Genomic DNA, 19,190 nt, shown 5'->3' on the forward strand with positions numbered 1-19,190 from the left:
CGACATGATTGACAGCAGGTTAATCCAATGATATTTCCTGGGAAATGGTATTGTCTTACACACATAATCGACTCATATTCGCAGTTCAAGGTTAGTTCGAGTGGTAAATTAATTTGTCTGCTTTATCTTCTAATTCAGCTAACTCAGTAAAGCAGAAATGCAGGTTCACAGTGTCAAATCATAACTCGAAGCCATTTTGTTGTGTTATTTTAAATTGAAGAGCCATTTTATAGTTAATAAAAGCCTGCATACACTTGTTGCTCCTGACAACAGCCTAAATTCAAATTTTAGATCCTCATCTCCCTGCTTTGGTCATTCTATGATCACACTGTAAATGTGAAGGCATGGATCGGAAATCACCCACTGTCAATATAAAAAGGTCAGAGTTCAACAACTCCAGAAATCGCCAACCATCATTATAAAAAAGGTCGGAGTTCAACAAATCCAGAAATCGCCCACCATCAATATAAAAAAGGTCGGAGTTCAACAACTCCGATATCACCCACTGTCAATATAAAAAGGTCGGTGTTCAGCAACCCCAGTTGGAATTCAACAACTCTGGAAATCGCCCACTGTCAATATAAAAAGGTTGGTGTTCAACAACCCTGGTCGGAGTTCAACAACTCTGGAAATCGCCCACCATCAATATAAAAAAGGTCGGTGTTCAACAACTCCGATATCACCCACTGTCAATATAAAAAGGTCGGTGTTCAACAACCCTGGTCAGAGTTCAACAGCTCCTGAAATCGCCAACCGTCAATATAAAAAAGGTCAGAGTTCAACAACTCCGGAAATCACCCATGTCAATATTGAAAGGTCGGAGTTCAACAACTCAGGAAATTGCCAACCGTCAATATAAAAAAGGTCGGAGTTCAACAAACCCGGTCGGAGTTCAACAACTCCGGAAATTGCCAACTAATAATATAAAAAAGCTCGGAGTATAACAACTCCAGAAATGACCCACTGTAGATATAAAAAGGTCGGAGTTCAACAACTCGTCAATATAGAAAGGTTGGAGTTGAACAACTCTGGAAATCGCCAAACGTCAATATAAAAATGTTTGGAGTTCAACAACCATGGTCAGAGTTCAATAACTCCGGAAATCGCCAACCATCAATATGAAAAAAGTTTGAGTTCAACAACCACGGCCACAGTTCAACAAATTCAGAAATCGCCCACTATCTATATAAAAAGGTCGGAGTTCGACAGCCCCGGTCGGAGTTCAACAACTCTGGAAATCGCCCACCATCAATATAAAAAAGGTCGGAGTTCAACAACCCTGGTCGGAGTTCAACAACTCTGAAAATCGCCAACTGTCAATACAAAAAAGATCGAAGTTCAACAACTCTGGAAATCGCCCACTGTCAATATAAAAAGGTGGAAATTCAACAACCCCGGTCAGAGTTCAACGTCTCCGGAAATCGCCAACCATCAATATAAAAAAGGTCGGAGTTCAACAATTCCAGAAATCACCCACCATCAATATAAAAAAGGTCAGAGTTCAACAACTCCAGAAATTGCTCACCGTCAATATAAAAAAGGTCAGAGTTCAACAACCCCGGTTGGAGTTCAACAACTCCAGAAATTGCTCGCCGTCAATATAAAAAAGGTCAGAGTTCAAGAACTCCAGAAATCAGCCACCATCAAGATAAAAAAGGGCTGATTTCAACAACCCCAGTCGGAGTTTATTAACTCCGCAAATCGCCAAACATGAATATTAAAAAGGTTGGAGTTCAACAACCCTGGTCGGAGTTCAACAACTGACAAAATCACCCACCATCAATATAAAAATATTGGAGTTCACCAACTCTGGAAATCAACAACCATCAATATAAAAAAGGTTGGAGTTCAACAATTCCGGAAATCACCCACCATCAATATTAAAAAGGTCAGAGTTCAACAACCCCAGTCGGAGTTCAACAACTCCAGAAATCACCAGCCGTCATTATAAAAATGATCAGAGTTGAACAACTCCGGTCGGAGTTCAACAATCACCCACCATCGATATAAAAAAGGAAACAACTTCGATACAACTTCAGAAATTGCCAGCCGTCAATGTAAAAAAGGTCGGAGCTATAGAGTCATAGAGATGTATAGCATGGAAACAGACATTTTGGTCCAACCCGTCCAGATAGCCCAACCAATTTGTCCCACCTGCCAGCACCCAGCTCATATGCCTCCAAGCCCTTCCTATTTATATACCCATCCAAATGCCTCTTAAATGTTGCAATTGTACCAGCTTCCACCACTTCCTCTGGCAGCTCATTCCATACCCGCACCACCCTCTATGTGAAACCGTTGCCCCTTAGGTCTCTTTTATATCTTTCCCCTCTCACCCTAAACCTATGCCCTCTAGTTCTGGACTCCCTGACCCCAGGAAAAAGACTTTGCCTATTTACCCTATCCATGCCCCTCATAATTTTGTAAACCTGTATTAGGTCACCCCTCAGCCTCCGACGCTCCAGGGAAAACAGCCCAGCCTGTTCAGCCTCTCCCTATAGCTCAAATCCTCCAGCCCTGGCAACATCCTTGTAAATCTTTTCTGAACCCTTTCAAGTTTCACAACATCTTTCCGATAGGAAGGAGACAAAAATACATGCAATATTCCAACAGTGGCCGAAACAATGTCCTGTACAGCCACAACATGACCTCCCAACTCCTATACTCAATACTCTGACCAATAAAAGAAAGCATACCAAACGCCTTCTTTACACTCCTATCTACCTGCGACTCCACTTTCAAGAAGCTATGAACCTGCACTTCAAGGTCTCTTTGTTCAGCAACACTCCCTAGGACCTTACCATGAAGTGTATAAGTCCTGCTCAGATTTGCTTTCCCAAAATGCAGCACCTCGCATTTATTTGAATTAAACTCCATCTGCCACTTCTCAGCCCATTGGCTCATCTGGTCAAGATGCTGTTGTAATCTGAGGTAATCCTCTTCGCTGTCCACTACACCTCCAATTTTCGTGTCATCTGCAAACTTACTAACTATACCTCTTATGCTCGCATCCAAATCATTTATGTAAGTGACAAAAGGTAGAGGACTCAGCACCTATCCTTGTGGCACTCCACTGGTCACAGGCCTCCAATCTGAAAAACAACCCTCCACCACCACCCTCTGTCTTCTACCTTTCAGCCAGTTCTGTATCTAAATGGCTAGTTCTCCCTGTATTCCATGAGATTTAACCTCCCATCAGTCTCCCATGGGGAACCTTATAGAATGCCTTACTGAAGTCCATATAGATCACATCTACTGCTCTGCCCTCATCAATCCTCTTTGTTACTTCTTCAGAAAACTCAATCAAATTTGTGAGACATGATTTCCCACGCACAAAGCCACGTTGACTATCCTTAATCAGTTCTTGCCTTTCCAAATGCATGTACATCCTGTCCCTCAGGATTCCCTCCAACAACTTGCCCACCACCGAGGTCAGGCTCACTAGTCTACAGTTCCCTGGCTTGTCCTTACCACCCTTCTTAAACAGTGGCACCACGTTAGCCAACCTCCAGTCTTCGGGCACCTTACCTGTGACTATCAATGATACAACTATCTCAGCAAGAGGCCAGCAATTACTTCTCTAACTTCCCACAGAGTTCTAGGGTACACCTGATCAGGTCCTGGGGATTTATCCACCTTTACCCATTTCAAGACATCCATTACTTCCTCCTCTGTAATCTGGACATTTTGCAAGCTATCACCATCGATTTCCCTACAGTCTATATCTTCCATATCCTTTTCCACAGTAAATACTGATGCAAAATACTCATTTAGTATCTCCCCATTTTCTGCAGCTCCACTCAAAGTCCGCCTTGCTGATCTTTGAGGGGCCCTATTCTCTCCCTAGTTACCCTTTTGTCCTTAATATATTTGTAAAATCCCTTTCGATTTTCCTTAATTCTATTTGCCAAAGCTATCTCATGTCCCCTTTTTGCCCTCCTGATTTCCCTCTTAAGTATACTCCTCCTTCCTTTATACTCTTCTAAGGATTCATTCCTGTCTATACCTTACATATGTTTCCTTTTTCTTTACCAAACCCTCAATTTCTTTAGTCATCCAGCATTCCCTCTACCTACCAGCCTTTCCTTTCACCTTGACAGGAATATACTTTCTCTGGATTCTCGTTATCTTCCCATTTTCCAGCCGTCCCTTTCCCTGCAAATATCTGCCCCCAATCAGCTTTCGAATGTTCTTGCCTAATACCGTCAAAATTGGCCTTTCTCCAATTTAGAACTTCAACTTTTAGATCTGGTCTATCCTTTTCCATCACTATGTTACATCTAATAGAATTATGATCGCTTTCCCCAAAGTGCTTCCCCACTGACACCTCAGACACCTGCCCTGCCTTATTTCCCAAGAGGAGGTCAAGTTTTGCACCTTCTCTAGTAGGTACATCCACATACTGAATCATAAAATTGTCTTGTACGCACTTAACAAATTCCTCTCCATCTAAACTTTTAACACTATGGCAGTCCTAGTCAATGTTTGGAAACTTAAAATCCCCTACCATAACCACCCTATTATTCTTACAGATAGCTGAGATATCCTTACAAGTTTGTTTCCCAATTTCCCTCTGACTAATAGGGGGTCTATAATACAATCCCTATAAGGTGATCATCCCTTTCTTATTTCTCAGTTCCACCCAAATAACTTCCCTGGATGTATTTCCGGGAATATCCTCCCTCAGCACAGTTGTAATGCTATCCCTTTTCAAAATGCCACTCACCCTCTTCTCTTGCCTCCCTTTCTATCCTTCCTGTAGCATTTGTATCCTGGAACATTAAGCTGCCAGTCCTGCCCATCCCTGAGCCATATTTCTGTAATTACTATGATATCCCAGTCCCATGCCCTGAGTTCATCTGCCTTCCCTGTTAGGCCCCTTGCATTGAAATAAATGCAGTTTAATTTATTAGTCCTACCTTGTCCCTGCTTGCCCTGACTGTTTGACTCGCTTCTGTTCTCAACTGTACCAGTCTCAGATTGATCTCTTTCCTCACTATCTCCCTGGGTCCTACCTCCCCCACCTTACTAGTTTAAATCCTCCCAAGCAGCTCCAGCAAGTTTCCCTGCCAGTGTATTAGTCCCCTTCCAATTTAGGTGCAATCCATCCTTCTTGTACCTTCACTTCTACCCCAAAGGAGATTCCAATGATCCAAAAATGTGAATCCTTCTCCCATACACCAGCTCCTCAGCCATGCATTCATCTGCTCTATCCTCCTATTCCTGCCCTCATTAGCTCATAGCACTGGGAGTAATCCAGATATTACTACTCTCTGTAATCTTCCTTCAGAATCTCAAAACCTTTTCCCTTCCTATGTCGTTAGTTCCAATGTGGATAATGACCTCTTGCTGGCCCCTCTCCCCCTTGAGAACATTCTGCACCCTCTCTGAGACATCCTTGATCCGGGAGTTCAACAATTCCGGAAGTCACTCACCATCAATATAAAAAAGGTCGGAGTTCAACAACTCCGGAAATCGCCCACCGTCAATATAAAAAGGTCGGAGCTCAACAACTCCGGAAATCAGCCACTGTCAATATAAAAAGTTCGGAGCTCAACAACTCCGGAAATCGCGAACTTTCAATATAAAAAAGGTCGGAGTTCAACAACTCTGGAAATTGCCCACCATCCATATAAAAAGGTCACTTCACTTCACTTCACTTCACTTATTCTTCCCCCCTTTTTTTAATATAGGGTTCTCTTGACCCTTTCCTTGCTAAGACCGATCATTTCCGGCTGGAACAGAAAATAGACAGCAAGGGGTCAGGTCGAACACTACTTGAATGAGAGGAAAACCAAACGTATATAAAGTACTCACATCTGGCCGGCCGAATTCCTTAACACTCAATAGTGAAGGACTTAAGGCTCTTACACCGCTGTCCATGATCCGTCCGTGCCAAACCACGAGTCACGGCATCCCAGAAGATCTGGATCCCCAGTAGGGGACCTCTCGGTTTCACGATCGGTCAAAAGAATCACTAGGAGTATAGTCTGTTTACAGCAAGGTTACCAGTTTAATAAAATAAGGCAGCCTGGCACAGATTTGTCCAGCAACACAGAGGTTAAATGTTTCTGTGTTCCGTGGAGAAATTGTGCAATTACAATTGAGCAATAAGCATATTTTATATGTTTTTTTTAAGGGACAGTAGGACCTTAATTACAAGTAAAGACGAATCAAATGTAATAAGGTGATATGATTGACAGCAGGTTAATCCAATAATATTTCCTGGGAAATAGTATTGTCTTATGTACATCATCATCTCATATTCGCAGTTCAAGGTTAGTTCGAGCGGTCAGTTTATGCCTTATGATTCATTTTTAGAAGACTGCTTTATCTCCTAATTCAGCTAGCTCAGCAAAGCAAAATGCAGGTTCACAGTGTCAAATCATAACTTGAGCCCATTTTGTTGTGTTATTTTAAATTGAAAAGCCATTTTGTGGTTAATAAAAGCCTACATACACTTGTTGCTCCTGACAACAGCCTAAATTCAAATTTTAAATCCTCAACCACCAATATGTCAAGAGTGGCAGGTTTACCAGAATACGTAAATCTTAGCAGAGTCACAATTCAGGAGATTAAGCCACATCCACTGTGGTGTAACAGACCATATGTGAGTCAATTGAATTAGCTGAAGTTGAAGACTTTCTTGATATAGATCTGTTATACTTTGATGAGAACCACTCTCAAAAAGTTGCAGTTGACCAAGAATGAACAATTACCAGTTATTATTATTCAGGGAATGCCTGACAGTGTAAAATAAAATTTGAAATTGTTTGCTCATTTTGGCTACACATAGACAAACTTGGTATTTTTCAGCCAGTCATTTTCAAAAGGAAAACAAGTCCTAATACCAGAAGTTCTATGTCAAGGTATCATGACAATGTTACACCATGAACACATGGGTACTGAATGCACAAGAGAGCTATCATGTATACCTGTATGCTGACCAGGAATGAGTTGGGATATTCAATGACTTCTGAATACACTTGAGGCATACAAATTGTACTAACCCTAGCAGCATAGGAGCCTTTACATCTACACAATGTTCTATCGACTCCTCAGATGAAAATAGCAAAAAACTTACTCATAGTGAGTGGGGAAAATTACATCTTTGTAATGGATTACTTCTCCAAATTTCTCATTTTCAATGACTTAGTAACATGATAAGTGCAACCATCACAAGTATGAAGAACACTATTTTCACTTTATCCAGAACGAATAATACCTGACAATAGACTGCAGTTCACTGGCAAACTGTTTTAAGGCATGCAGTAAATGGAAAATCACCCATATCACACCCTCACTCAAAGACTTTAGGCAAACACACGGTATTATTACCAATCTATAGTTAAAACTGGCAAGCAAATAGAAAACTACCACAACTAGATATTGGGCAGAGTATGAATCAGAAATTCAGTTACAAATACTTGGTCATCATCAAAGTATTCTAAAATATGTAACCAAAAAAAATCATAAGCAGTGATTGATCATAGCGTTATGTTGCGAAGGAATGGATGCCACCTCAAACCAATGTATGACACACCAATTATGCATAAGGAGATTGAGGAAGGAAACATCAATGATGCCTGTGCTATGTGAAAACAATCAGTAGCAAGGCAACCAAGTTACCACACAAGAGCAATCATGTGCAACTCATCAAATAAGGGCAGGTTGCCAAACTGGCAAAAAATTACATTTAAATTTGAATTATTAGTTGTGTTAACTTTGCTTTCACTTGTTTGTGTAAATACGAAATTTACAACACATGCCTATGAACAACAATGTTTATCGGTTTGGAATTATTTTTGTTTTTTGAAATAATGTTATGTCTCACTGTTAGTATGCAATATATCTTTAAGAAACATACATATGATACATTACTGTATCAAAGCTTTTGATGTTGGGATATAGTGATCTGAGTCTCCAACTTAACTGGGGCTTAAAGCACAGCATGCTGGTTAAAGCTTTGTATTAGCCCAGGCACTTGCCTGTGATAGTAGTATATGCATATACTGAGAGCTCTAATAAATGTCTATTGAATCTTTCAGTCCAATTTTACCCAAGTGTATTTTTTATTTTATAGGAATGAACAAATGTATTGCCTCAACAGGTACAAATACTCTGCTGAAGGCAAAAGCCCACAACATGATGACAGATCAGATGGAACCCAAACAGAATATCAGTAAGCAGGTTAAGATTTACTAAGTGCTGCTTGATAGCACTCTCAATTACATATTTCATTACTTTACTAATTAATAAGAATAGATTGATAGATTGTATTAATTCGGCAGGGTTGGATTTGTTCTGCTTCTTGTGGACAGGATATGTTGCTGAGTAGATGCTGACGTTGTAACTGTACCGGAACAGCTTGGGTTAGAGGCATAACTGGTGCTAGACCACAAGTCTTCAGTAAGTTTTGCATGGTCAGGAAGGAGAGATCCCAACCAGAGTGAGACACAGCCCAAGTGAGAATGGAGATCAGGGAATTTGGAGGGAATTCAGTGCAGAAGGGAAGATATGCTTTTTGCTTGCTTTTTGTCTTGGCCCAGAAATGGTGGCGATCAGCTTCAGGAGATTTCCTTGGTCATATTTAACCTGTTACTTTGAGAATTAATGGGATAGTAAGTCAATGTTCCCTTAATTTAAAATTCCTTTTAGATTTCATAGTCATTGTTGCACCTGCAAATCTTACAAGGTCATTTTAGAATCAACAAGATTGTATACTAGATTAGGTCAACCCAGGTATGGCTGATGGATTTTCTTCCTTGGCATTAGTCAATCTGATAGGATTTTATGGTGAACATGGTTCTTTTAGGCTATCTTTTAATTCCAGATTTATTAATTCAATTTAACTTCCACCAGCTGGCATGGTGGGATTTGATACCATCTCTCCACAGTATAAGCCTGTGGTTCAGGATAACTAGTCCAGTTATCATTGCACATTACAGTGGGCATCTCTGAAACATTAGGCCTGGAGGTCTGTTAACAATGTTCATTCAATCTTTAATATTCCAAACTTGCCGTCTTCCAGATCTGCCAAAATTTATTTTATTTCTTTAGTGGCCCTATTTCCTGAATCTGATCATCTCATAAGGCATAATTCTTCAATCTTTCATCTTCTGTAATATCGCCATATGTCCCATTTGTGTCATGAATAGCAACTTGTCCAGTCATTTCTTTAAATCATCAGATATCTGATCCAAACTATGTCTCTTTCGAAGAAACTAACTCCAGCTATGATCCAACAATTATAAAGCAATCACTAGACAAGGCATTTCCTTGAATTTCTGTAGTCTTTATTGTTGTCTACTAAACTCCATGACATACAACTCTATGGAATGACTGTTGGCCTTTCTAAATCTATCAAAACCTTGTAGTCATTTAATAGATGGTATTACTTATACATTTTATCCATGAAACTTAACAGAACATTCAAACTTTCATCCATTTCTAAGAGCTCACAGTTCACCAAACACTTTTTTGCTGCTGTTTTTAATTTTGTCAGAAAGTGAAAATGACACTGCCTTGGCTTGTTTTCTCTTCATTAAAGCAGTCATCTGTATCCTCATATCGACTCTACTTTCCCAATAATCATAAAGTTTAAGTTCAAAGAACAGCACTGGGTAACTATACTTGCTTTCAGATATTTTACACATATTTCAGATTACTATTTATAAAAAAATCTTAGTTTCTAATTTTTACCTTTAGACAACCATCATCTGCTACAATATTAAGTTGACCCAAGCCAGTTCGTATAGTATCAAACTAGACAATAAAACTTTTCCTGATAATGTATTTATTTATGAAATACAGCACTATTTATGTCTGTTCCTACTTATTAGCCCTGTGTCCAGCACACTCTCTTTATAGGTTTTCCAGATACTTAACTAAACAATTAAGCACTCTCCAGATGAACCTACACTTTCATCAGTATTCAGAACTGTATACTGATTGGAGAATAAGATGCATTCAGGCGAGTTCACAGCATCTGCTTATTTTCTTATGACCGCCTGGTGGTAACACTTGGCTGCATCTATAAACACATTCTTCACAAAGATAAACATCTTATAAGTGTGGCTCAGTAATGTCAGCTGCTGCCTCAAGCTTTGAAACCTGAAGTTTGAACTAATGATAATTCTTGTACACATGGTTACACAGGATACATGAAATGTCCTGGAGTTCCCATATAACATAGCAAGTACCCAAGATATTGGAGCTGCCTGCCAAATCTCTACTCTTGGATAATAAACTGTGCTACTATTACTGCTCTATTATTTCTTACTACTTAAAAATAGAGAAATACTCATCAATTACTCACTTCCTTTCAATTGATGTCACTTGCAGGTAAACTGAATGCATTATCTAATCCTTATTGAAGCAAATAATTCACTAGTTGCTTAAACTAACTCCCTGACTTTGTAGAAAGGGAAACACAATCCCGGTACTCACCAGAAAATCAAACTGCTTTTCTGTTATGGCAGGATTTTTTTTTCACTCTTTCAAACTACGGTGTCCTTCTAGCTCTTGATTCTCTCCTCTGGTATGCCGCATTTACACAGCAATAACCATGTTCACTGGCACTCAGTTTGGGTTCCACCAGGTATACTTGGCTCAAAACTGTATTACAACCGTTTCTAAACATAGTCAAGAGTGTGGTGCTCGTAAAGCTCAGCAGGTCAGGCAGCATCCAAGGAACAGGAGAACCGATGTATCGGGCATAAGGCCTTCATCAGGAATGAGGATGTGCTTGGATGCTGCCTGATTCGCTGTGTTTTTCCAGCACCACACTCTTGACTCTGATATCCAGCATCTGCAGTCCTCACTTTCTCCCTTTGTCTAAACATAGGCAAAATGTCTGAATTCTAGGGTTGAAGTGAGAGTGACTGACTTTGGTATTAAATCAAAATATAACCAACTGAGGCATTAAACAGCCCAAGCAAAACTGAAGTCAAAAAGAATCTAATAGAAAGCTCAAGACTGATTAGTATCTTGTCTAGTAGAATGAAAATGCCAGTCATCTCAACCCCCGAAAATTACTGCAAAAATTCTTTTCACATGTGTCCTAGGCTCACTTCCTGCATCATTTACCATAAGTTCAAAATGTTCACTAATCACACAATGTTGAGACCATTCATGATTCATCAAATCCTGAAGCAGTCTGTGACCATACACAACTATCCCTGGAAAATGTTTAGACTTAGGTTGATAAGTGGCAAGTCATATTCATGCCACAAAAGTGCCAGGCAATAATCATCCCCATCCCTTTAACCTTCTCCCCTCACTGAATCTATCAGCAGAAACATTCTGCAGGTTAACTCTGACCAGAGGTTGGACATTGTGAGGCAAGTCACTCACTTTTCCACTGTCCAAAGCCTATCTATGGTCTACAAGGCTCAGGTTAGGTGTGTGATGGAATATTCTCCATTTGAGAATGCATTTAATTAAGCATACTGGATCTTTGGCTTTATAAATAGATGATAGAGTACTAAAACAAAGAAATTGTGAAAAGTAATTATAGACAACTGTGGTATGGCCTGAATTGGTGGAAGTATCCTGTTCTGAGCACCACACAGGAATGAGGACATTCTGTAAAGTGAATAGGTTAGAGAGGTAAGAGCTAGTCTCCATGTATGCAATGAAAAAGTTTGAGTGTTTGGTGGATGCATTTAGGGAATTCATTACTTTGAATATATGCTGTGACCTAGACCAATATATGGACTTAAAAAGATTGAAATTCTGCTTTCAGAGTGGGACTTAACTGCAGAGTTGTGATTTGTAGAGGAAAGAACGCAAGAGGGACAATCATCGATTCTTCCGATGCTGATACTTCCAGTTCCTCCAATTTCAGGATCCCGCTCCTCCCACTCTTGCTGCTCCTCAAGAGAAATAATCTTTGATTGTTGGAATTGTAAAGGCAGGTGGGGGAGGGGGGGGGGGGGGGGGGCGGGGGGGGGGGAGGAACCCAAGATGGGGGCTTAAAAGAGCAGTCATCTGGCCAGTTCCATTGCTGCTATGTGGAGAGTTTTAACTACACTGCACCAATTGTTTTTCAACTAACTGCTGCATGACAAGGCTGAGGAGAAGCAAGCAAGAAAAAAAGAGGATGGTGTTTCAAAACCTGGAAAGTCTGTGCCAGTAATGAGACCTGGAATTGACCCCAGAGAAGCTTTTAGTCAGCCTTGTGCCAGCCTGCACCCACCTGTCTATTGGTTAGTATTGATAGATTTAAAAAAGTGAAGTCATAATAATCCTACTTCCTTATTAAAATGAGATGAGTGATAGTAGTATAACCTAAGGATCTCCACATCTCAGGTGAGGTTGAGAAGATGAGAACTTTATAGTGACTTCAGCTGGTACAAGAATTGAACATTGTTGGTGTGGTACTGCTTTGCAAACCAGTTTTCCAACGAATTGAATTAACTGACCATCATGCATTGTTGGATATGCAGTATATGGAAACAAGACTGAGATTAAGAAGTGAGGGAATGTAAAACTGATAATGGAGCAGTAATGTGGAGTCCAGTATTGTCAGAAGACTAGGAGTGAGAAAGCACTACACTGTTCTCTATACACTAAAAACGTATTGCAGTATTGTGGTGAGGGTACTAAAGGTAATAAATCACTGTGCTACCAAAGAAAGAGTACTGAGGGATTTGTGCAATGTTCGAGTTTAAATATTGATCAAATGTGGCAAGGCTGGGGTGCAGTTTGCAGGGACAACTGCTGTGTCTGACTACTGCTCTGCACTCCAGTGAAGCTAGTATTAATGGTTTGGATACTCCGATAGCCAAATAGTAACTGGAGCAGCACAGATTTGGAGTTGTGCATTGGAACCATGCAGAATTTCAGGTTCTGTGGGAATTGCTTGAGAATCAGCAGGAAATCTCCTTGCCCATGTTTAACTTGATGCCATGAGACTTCAATGGGTTAAAAGTCGCAAAGGCAACTCCCTCCTGGACCATACACTACTATACCATCACCTCTGGTGAGTTTATCCTGCTGATGAGACAGGTCATACCAGACTATGATAGGTGGATATTTGACTATTCCGTGGGACAGTTTTCCAAATGTTCAATCCCAGGCAGAGGAAGGTGGGTAGTGTTGGACAGTGGTGGCACTTCCATTACATGAAAATATGGAAATATTTGACTTTATTTTGAAAACAAAATCAGTCTTTGATTGTACTGACAAAGCCTACAGATGAAGAGGCCAAGTGCTCCAATATTGGGTTAATAGGATGTGTCACAAAGCTGGTCCTTTTTTCTAAAAGCTGTTCCTTTTCTCAAGGATATTGTGTCCTTGGTTTTTTCCAGAGGGTTTAGAAATCACTTAGGCTTCAAATTGACTGGTTTGGTACAGGAGATGAAAGGCCTTTTTGTTTATATGTAAACAGATGAGACTTCAGGCCAAAGCTTTTATGGTTTTAGAAGTAACCTGTATAAGTCAAGGGGGCGTAGCCAGTTTTCTAGCTGAGCAGTTTAGTTCAGAACTTTACTTAGGAGTTCAGCAACGGGCTGTATGGAAACAGGCTGCTAGACCTCTCTCCTTCTGCCCTTATAACTTCAACCTTTCACTCTTCGTTTCATTTTACTGTGTTTAAGGAGTTTATTTATTGGGACTGTTGTGTATATTCGGTTCAGCATAATTAAGTCTAGTTTGGATAGACTGAGTTCTGTTCTTTATTCTGTTCTTTGTGTTTCATTCCATAATTTTGTGAATAAATTTTTGTCTGTTTTAAAACCTGTTAGTCAACCTAGCTAACTTACTCTGGGTACTTTTCACTGTAAACTGACAGAAACAAATTGCAAAGTTACTGTCTGCACTGCCTGCTTAAGAATGTTTTGAGTAGTCTGGCCTAGTCCATAACAGATCACTGAGGTCATACATACATATTCAATAACGTTTCTGATGAAGTAATAAGGAAATGGGAAATAACTCCAGAGGTCGGTATCCCATCACCAATTCACCCTTTATTTACACGTGGAGAGTCCTTGACATTGATCCAGCTCTCTTAGAGCCAGTTGGCAGAGTGAACAGAATCCTTTTTTTCATATTTTATTAACCAGTACAAATTGCAAACAGTTAATATTAAAAGTTGTATACAAGAAACAGCAATTTAAAGGGGAAAGAGGCAGCAAAGCCAGACCCCAAACCCCACCGTACAATCAGTTCACAGGGAAACAAGGACGAACCTCGAAACCCACCTTACATCAATCAAGAAGGAAACAGTAAACGCAATCACATACAAACAGGCCGATAAACCGAACAATAAAACAGTGCATACATCATAGACACCTATGGCAACCCAGCAAACCACCCATCCCTCCCACCTTCTGGCCACTCAAAGGCAGCCCACCCCTACACCCCTTCCGGCTCTCGGTCCTCCCATGTCCCTTCCGGCTCTCGGTCTACACTGACACACCTTACAGCCACCTCTAGGACAGCCTGTCCTGCTTCCTCATTCCACCCCAGGATGACAGCGATCAAGACGACGATCCACTTTCCAGTTTCCCTAACCAGCCTCGTGCGCCTTCCGACCACGTCTAGGACAGCCCACCCAGTACCTGCCCAGGGTTACAGTGCTGAGGACAGCCTACTTGCCATCTGGCTGTTGGTCTTCCCCTACATACCATCTGGCTCTCACCCACCCCAACACACCATTCGGCATGTGGACTGATTTAACACACCTTCCAGCTACCTCTAGGACAACCTATTCCCCTCCATGGAATGATGGCACACAGGGAGGCCCACAAACCATCTGGATCTCAGCCTGCCCCTACGCACCTTCTGGCTCTCGATTGCTGCGACACACCTTTCAGCTACCTCTAGGACAACCCAATTACCACTTCCTTGGGACGACAGTGCTCAGAACAGCCTACCCACTTTCCGGCTCTCAGGGCGACTGGCATCAGGGTGGCCTACCCACCTTCTGATTCACAGGATGGCCTACCCACCCTCCAGCTCTTGGGGTGACAGCTTTTGGGCCGACCTATTAACCTCCTAGCTCACTGTGAGGCCTGCTCAATGCAGGAAGACGCAAGGCAGTGCAGGTGATAAACCTAACAAGCAAGAAGACAAAGTCAGTTACCAACAAACAGAGTCCTTTCTGGCATACAGAATCCATTACCGTAAACAGTTCTCTTCAAAATGCAGAGTCTATTCCCAGGAACAGAATCCAGTCCAGTATGCAGAATGCATTATCAGAGATAAAGTCCACAGCCAAAGGCAGAGTCCACTCCAGGATGTAGAGTCCACTCCTGAAGGCAGAAAATGCACACCCCACAGCACACACACACAGGTTTTCAGTCTCCTTAAAGGCCTGTTTTGGGACTTTGTCTCCACAAAGACTGTGTGGTGGTCACTCCTTATGATACTGTCATGGGCAAGTGTAGGTAGATTGTTGAGGACAAGGTCAATTAATTTCTTCCATCTCATTGACTCCTATATCACTTAAACTCAGCTTAGTCAGTAGTTGTCCTACTTATAATGATTGGCATTGCTATCCCCATCCAGAGTACGTTCGGTGCCCTTGCCACCCTCAGTGCATCCTTCAATCACTACAATTTCAAAAAAGACAAATAATAGAAGGGTAGAAGCAAATTACTGCGGATGCTGTTTTCTCTCCTTACAGATGCTGCCAGACCTGCTGAGATTGTCCAGCATTTTCTCTTTTGAATACAAGGATAGATCTGAGGTTAAGGTGAGGGTGATAGGCCGGAGAGGGGGTGGGGGCGGAGAGGTCGGGAAGAAGATTGCAGATTGCGGTCTGGCTTTGACCTGCAATCTTTTTCCCGCCCTCTCCGCCCCCACCCCCTCTCCGGCCTATCACCCTCACCTTAACCTCCTTCCACCTATCGCATTCCCAACACCCCTCCCCAAGTCCCTCCTCCCAACCTTTTACCTTAGCCTGCTTGGCACACCTTCCTCATTCCTGAAGAAGGGTTTATGCCCGAAATGTTGATTCTCCTGCTCCTTGGATGCTGCCTGACCTGCTGCGCTTTTCCAGCAACACATTTTTCAGCTCTGATCTCCAGCATCTGCAGCCCTCACTTTCTCCTAGAACCTTGATTTTAGATTTGAAGAATATTTTTCCAGAGATTTCATCATGAAACAATGACCTCAGGAAGGATAACGTTTGATAGTTCTTCTTATTCCATGTTTTCTCCTGAATTATTCTTTTCAGGTGATCAAAACTGAACCTTCTAATAATAATCAGAAAAACAAAGATTTTTTTCTATTTGAAATAACATTGTGTGAGTCAGAACTAATTTACCTGGAAAATTACTGGATTAACATTAAATTAACCCATAAAATAAAGGAACAGAATTTCACCATTTGGTCATGATGATATATTTCTCAACCTCTTCTCCTGCCTTTTCCCCATGACCCTTACCAATCAAAAACCTGTCTATCTCATCCTTAAATACACTTAATGATTTGGCCTCCACAGCCTCTGCAACAATCAGTTCCACAGAGTCACCATCTTCTGACTGAAGAAATTCCTCCTCTTTTTCTCAGTTCGAATGGGTCATCCCTTCACTCTGAGGGGAAGACCCTTGGGTCTTAGTCTCTCCTACTCGCAGAAACATATTTTCCATGTCCACTCTATCAGGCCTCTCAGTATTCCATTGATTACAGACTCAGAATTCTAAACTGTTCCTCATATGATAAGCCAATCGTCCCCTGGATAATTCTTGTAAACCTTCTGCAGACCCACTCCAAGCTTACAGATTTTTCCTTAGAAACGGTGCCCAAAACTACTCTCAATATTCCAAATGCAATCTGACCACAGCCTCAGCAGTACATCCCTGCTCTTGTATTCTAGCCCTCTTGAAATGAATATTAACATTGTATTTACCTTTCTGCCAACTGAACCTGCATGTTATCCTTAACAGAATCTTGAACAAATCTCTGCAATTCAGTTTTCCGAAGCCTTTCGCCATTTAGAAAATAGTCTTTACCTCTATTCTTCCTAAGAAAGTGCATAACCCCCCCACATGTATTCTATCTGATACTTCTTTTGCCCACTCTCCTAGCTTGTCCAAATCCTTCTGAAACACCCCCATTTCCTCAACAATACCTGTCCTACCAACTTACGTTGTGTCATCTGTAAACTTATTAACAATGCCTTCACTTGCTTTATCTAGATCGCGAATGTATAATGCGAGCAGTCATGATACCAACATGGACCTCTGTGGAACTCCACTAGTCGCTGGCTGTAATCCTGAAAAAGACCACTCTATCCCCACACTCTACCTTCAGACAGTCAGCCAATCTTCTATCCATGCCAGTGACTTGCTCCTAATGGCATAGGTGTGAGGATCTAAAATTTGAACTTGGGTTATTATTTGAAGCAACAAGTTTATGTAGATTTTTACTAACCACAAAATGGTTGTTCAATTTAAAAGAATACAAGAAAATGGCTGAGAGTAGTGCTTGTACCCTGTGAACTGGTACTGCTGTTTTGCAGAATTAAGCTGAAATTCAAAGATAAGAGGACAATAGAGTTTTCATAAAATGAATACTAACACATTAATTTACCATTTGAACTAACCTTGAACCGTTACAATGGCATAATGATTTATGTAAATCATTCCCAGGAAATATCATTGGATTAACATGTTGTAAATCATGCCACCTTATTATATGTGATTTTTTTTTGTAATTAAGGCTGTACTACCTCTTTAAAAGCATATAAGTAATGTGTAATTTTTGAATGTAATTGTGCAACTTCAGCACGGAACACAGAAGCTTTAACCTCTGTGTTGCTGGATAGAATTGCGACAAGGTACCTTAATTCAATAAAGTAATGACCCTTGCTTTTGAACAGACCGCATTTGTTGATTCTTATGACCGATCTCGAACCAAAGCCCCTCTTGAGGGGTCGTAAATCTTCAGGTGTTCTTATCTTATTTAGCAATAGTGAGTTTTGAGAAGATGTTTAGCAATCTCCTATCCAACATCTTGTCAAAGGCCTTCTGGAACTCCAAATAGATTATTTTTGGGTGGGGGGTAGAGGTTTATAAAATCATGAGGGCATGGAGAGGGTAAATAGACAAGGTCTTTTCCCTGGGTTGGGGGAGCCCAGAACTAGAGGGCATAGGTTTAGGATAAGAGTAGAAGGATTTAAAAGTGACCTAAAGGGCATGGATGGCATGAACTGCCAGAGGAAGTGATGGAGGCTGGTACAACTACAACATTCTAAAGGCTGGATCGGTATATGAATAGGAAGGATTTAGAGGAAATATGGGCCAAATGCTGGCAAATGTGACTAGATTGATTTAGGATATTTGGTTGGCATGGGCGAGTTGGACCGAAGAGTCTGTTTCCATGCTGTACATCTTTATGTCTCTATGTCCACTAGTTCTAACTTGTTCATTACCTCCTCAAAGAATTATAACCAATTTGTAAGGCATGACCTCCCTTTGACGAAACCATGCTAACTTTGCCCATTTTTACCATGCACTTTCAACTGCTTTGCTATCTCATCCTGAATAGTGAACTCTAAAATCTGAGGTCAGGCTAACTGGTGTATTGATTTCTGTCTTCTGCCTTCCTCCCTTCTTTAACAGGGATGTTAAATTAGCCATTTTCCAGTTCTCTTTCACTTAAAGACCACCACCAATGCATCCATAATCTCCTCAGCTAGTTCCTTCAAAACTCTGGAGTTTAATCCATCTGAGTGATTTATTTACCTTCACACTTCCAGCTTCTCCATCCCATTTTCCTTAGTAGGAGAAAGTGAGGACTGCAGATACTGGAGATTAGAGCTGAAAAATGTGTTGCTGGAAAAGCGCAGCAGGTCAGGCAGCATCAAAGGAGAAGGAGAATTGACATTTCCTGAAGAAGGGCTTATACCCAAAATGTCGATTCTCCTTCTCATTTTCCTTAGTGATGACCACTATACCAACCTTTGCCTCTTGAAGTTCTGGTATGCTGCCAGTGTCTAAGACTGATGCAAAGTACATGTTCAGTACCTCTGCCACTTCTTTGTTCTCCATTACTACTTCTTCAGCCTCATTTCCCATTGGGTCAATGTTCACTTTCGCCTGTATCTTACTTTTAGATATCTGGAAAACACTTGCAATATTCTTTTACATTAATTGCTTGCTTACTGTCATATTTCATCTTCTCCCCCCTTTTAGCTTTTCAATTATCTTCTGATGGTTTTAATGCTTCCCAAAGCTCTT

The 19,190-nt window shown here is 41.0% G+C and overlaps 1 long non-coding RNA gene across 1 annotated transcript; it reads left to right on the top strand.

The window, feature by feature from the left end:
- Positions 1 to 1,049: 1,049 nt before the first annotated feature.
- LOC122553237 (uncharacterized) lies at positions 1,050 to 17,821 on the top strand. Its single transcript, XR_015758304.1, has 3 exons — positions 1,050 to 2,066; positions 8,084 to 8,182; positions 17,148 to 17,821. It is a non-coding gene; the product is annotated as an uncharacterized LOC122553237 (long non-coding RNA).
- Positions 17,822 to 19,190: the final 1,369 nt, after the last annotated feature.

This window comes from Chiloscyllium plagiosum, unplaced genomic scaffold, assembly GCF_037043375.1.
Source record: "Chiloscyllium plagiosum isolate Xiang-an unplaced genomic scaffold, Cpla_swu_hap1 HiC_scaffold_10, whole genome shotgun sequence".
Taxonomy (NCBI): Eukaryota; Metazoa; Chordata; class Chondrichthyes; order Orectolobiformes; family Hemiscylliidae; genus Chiloscyllium; species Chiloscyllium plagiosum.